Source organism: Hipposideros armiger, unplaced genomic scaffold, assembly GCF_001890085.2.
Source record: "Hipposideros armiger isolate ML-2016 unplaced genomic scaffold, ASM189008v1 scaffold_1006, whole genome shotgun sequence".
NCBI classification, from domain to species: domain Eukaryota; kingdom Metazoa; phylum Chordata; class Mammalia; order Chiroptera; family Hipposideridae; genus Hipposideros; species Hipposideros armiger.
Window position 1 is genome coordinate 241,878 of NW_017732356.1, and position 4,023 is coordinate 245,900.

The 4,023-nt window shown below is 41.4% G+C and overlaps 1 pseudogene; it reads left to right on the top strand.

The window, feature by feature from the left end:
* The first annotated feature begins 208 nt into the window (after positions 1-208).
* LOC109375940 (pre-mRNA-splicing factor 38A pseudogene) lies at positions 209-1,193 on the top strand (annotated as a pseudogene).
* Positions 1,194-4,023: the final 2,830 nt, after the last annotated feature.

Here is a 4,023-nt window from a genome sequence, read left to right on the forward strand (position 1 = left end):
TTTAAAAGGAGTAGTTCCCCACTAACCGCCCCAGTCGGGACCCACTCTAATTTCTAGAGCTGCTCTCTCTCGAACTCTCTGCTCTAATAAAACTATCCTCTGCTAGAAACATCTACGTCTCTGGTCCGTGTCTCCATTTTTCAGCTTCAGGAGACTACGGACCCCGTCACAAGAAACATCCTACCGATAGAGCTGGAGGTGCTCTAAAATGGCGAACTGCGTGGTAAAGGATGTGCACAGCATCCATGGCACCAACCCTCAATATCTGGTGGAGAAGATCATCCGGACGCGAATCTATGAGTCCAAGTACTGGAAAGAGGTGTGCTTTGGACTTACTGCTGAACTTGTAGTCGACAAAGCCATGGAGTTAAGGTTTGTGGGTGGCGTCTATGGTGGCAACATAAAGCCAACTCGCTTTCTGTGTTTGACCTTGAAGATGCTTCAGATTCAACGGAGAAGGATATTGTTGTTGAATTTATAAAAAATGAAGACTTTGAGTATGTCCACATGTTGGGAGCCCTTTACATGAGGCTGACAGGCCCTGCAATTGATTGCTACAAGTCCTTGGAGCCTCTGTACAACGACTATAGAAAAATCAAGAGCCAGAACCGAAATGGGGAGTTTGAACTGATGCACGTAGAGGTGTTCATTGACGAACTACTGCACAGCGAGAGAGTATGTGATCTCATTCTGCCCCGACTACAGAATCGCTATGTGCTCCAGGAAGCGGAGCAGCTGGAGCCTCGGGTTAGCGCTCTCGAAGAAGACATGGATGACGTGGAGTCTAGTGAAGAGGAGGAAGAGGAGGATGAGAAGTTGGAGTGAGTATCATCATCCCATCACCAGTGGAGAAGCTACCGCGACTTGGACAAGCCCCGTCGCTCTCCCACACTGCGCTACAGGAGCAGTAGGCGCCGTTCTCCCAGCAGCCGGAGTCAGTCTCCAGAAAGGAGGAGCCCCTCCCCTGGCCGAGAAAGGCATCGGAGGAGCAAGAGTCCAAATGGCACCGCAGCAGGTCCCGAGGCAGACGGCACAGATCCCACTCCAAGTCCCCAGGTCATCACCGTAGTCACAGACATAGGAGCCACTCAAAGTCTCCTGAAAGATCTAAGAAAAGCCACAAGAAGAGCCGGAGAGGGAATGAGTCATGGACTCAGTTTGGGTTTAGTCCCAATGGCCTCCTTCGGATATGAAGGCATCTGTCTATGTGGAAAGATTAAAATCTACTCCCCAGGCATCTATGAGAATATTTTGGGGTCTTTTTAACCTAAAAGTTTCTCCACCGTTTTTTTTTGTTTTGTTTTGTTTTTTAATGAAAGAGGTGCTGAGGTTTGTATCTCTTTGAATCCTAATCCACGTGTTTAAGGGATAATGCTTCCCAAGGACTGCTTTTGACCCCTTTGTACAACCAGCCTTGACTGTACTCAAATTTATGAGGGTAGAAAGGATTTGAAGGGTGGAGGGTATGAGTGACAAGGAGAGGATGTGGCCACCTAGTGATCCTTTTGTTATTAAATTTGACACACCAAAAAAAAAAAAAAAAGAAAGAAAGCTCCTACATCATTGGAAGCGCGCAAAGCAAGACGAGAGAAGAGGGGGTCTTGCGGGTAACATGGCTGCTACTGCAGCCGGTGTGGGCCGGCCAGAGGAAGAGGTGTTGTGGCCTACCTTCCTACTCTTGCTGACTTTCTTGAATATACTGTTTGTTTCTTAAAATCATAATTTGAAAATTATTGACCATTATCACTTAAAATATTTCTACTTCACTTTTTCCACTCCATTATTTCTGACATTCTTTTTTTAAATGTGAGATCATTTTAATACATTCAAATTATCTCCTATATGTGTTCTCTTATTTTTATTTATTACCTGACTTAGTATTTACTAATCTCATTTTCTATTGTGCTTGATCTGCTGTTAATCCATCTAATGAGTTTTAATTTCATACTACTTATTTTTTAGTTTTATAACTTCCATTTTGTAATGTTTATTTTATATATTCTAATTACCTGTTGAGATTCTCTATTTTTATTTATTCTGTCTATTTTATTTCACTTTCTTTAAAGCATTGTTAACAGTTTCCTTTCAAGTCCCTGTCCATTGTTCTAGTATGTGGACAATACTTAGGTTTGCTTTTACTATCTATTTTTTCTTCTTGATTATCATATTTCATGAATCTTTTCATGTCTCATAGATTTGATAGTATGCTATTATACAAAATACCCATAGAAATAGAAGTTGATGCTATTATTCCTAGAAAATATTCTCTTTTGCACAGATATTGTAAAAGGCTGATACATCAATCTAATCAAATATTCAGCCAGCCTGGAATTGGGTTGCCACTCCAGTTAGTTTCAGCCCACCTCTGAAGTCTCATAGGAGAGACCAATTGTGAGTTAATTGTAGGCTCTTCTTCTTATGGGGGCATGGTTTCTTAAGCAGTGTTTAAGACTGTGGAAGAATACACAGCCCTTGAGGTGCAAGATTTTCTGCTTTTGATTGAATCTGGCCATTCTCTCTTCTACTTTGTTGAAAGTTTGGCCTATTTGATGTTTTGAGGTTAACTCTTTAGATTCATGTTTCACAGATATTTAAAATATGGAAACTGTGTTGAGAGAGAGAGAACTCCATATATTTCTTGTAGGGCACTTTCCTTAACATGACTTTGTCCCTTTGTAGGAAACCTCACTCTGTGTTTTTGGAACAGCTCTCTAGTCTCTCATGCCACTCTGGCACTCAACAAATATCCTGGGGGGATATTGATCTTGCAACTGAAAGGAGTCTCTAGGTTCTAATCCATTAGGCAGCCTACTTAGTCAATAAGTTCTGTTGCTTTCTTTTTCTCCTAGAAGAGTCCTGTTGATGATGTCAAGTCTGATAAGCAACCTTTCCCCAGTTCTGGCAAATGTTTTCAAAGGAGAAACTGGCTGGTGATCTCAGCTTGCCTAGGAAGGGCTCTTTCCTCTCTGAGATTAAATTTTATTCAGCTATCTTGACTTATACAAATCTCTTATATCTTTAAAATTTATTTTTAACTTACTTTTTTCCACCCTAGTTGTTACAGTGAAAGCAAAGACTTATTGCTTTGTTTTGCAAACATAATTGTCACCAGTCACAGTGGTTCAGAAAAGCCACAGCCCGTTATGATAGGCAAGGCATCTGTCACAGTACAACTTTTGATTTGAGGAACAAAATGTAATGTGCTGTGTTGGAGGCAGAGATAAGACAAAGGAGTTATCCTATGTCTTTGAAGGATTTTTCTTCGGATATACTTATATATTTCTATATTAGTAGGGTTTTTTTTTCCCCAGCACTTTGAAAATTTTATTCAATTTTTTTTTCTAACTACCATTGTGTGCGCTAAAACCAACTGGGAGTGTCATATTGCTCCTCTGAAAGCAATGTGTCTTTTTCCATTGGCTGCCTTTAAAATGTTCTCTTTGCTTTCGTTTCTCTACATTTTAATAGAATGTGCTTAAGCCTTGAGTCGCCTGCGACAGCATAGGCTGCAGTGGGGCTGGCCAGCAGCTGGTGCGCACTTTCTTGAGCTGCTGTGAACCCCCGTGAGCGGCCATCCAATGGCCTGAGAGCGACTGCCTCACCCAGGAAGAGCCCAATGATAATACCAACATGGGCCAGTGAGGTGACGTCCTCCACAACTAGACTGAAGAACAAAAGGACAGCAACATGTCTGTTCTTCCCCAATTCCACAATAAAATCTTAAAAAAAAAATAGAATGTGCTTAGATATAGATTTCTTTCTACTTACCCTGTCTGGAGTTCCTGAGTTTCTAGCATTTATAAGTATGTGTTTGTTTAGGGAATCCTGAGACCACCCTGTATTTGGTTCTTTGCCAGGACTCACAGGATTCAACATATGGCTGTACTGATGAATAAGATTTATTATAGTGACACAGTAAGAATGAATAGCTGAATCAGTAAGGGGAAAATTCACATAAGGCAGAATTTGAAGAAACTCAGGCACATGTTTCCTGTGCTGTGCTCTTTTCTCTCCCATCCGGGA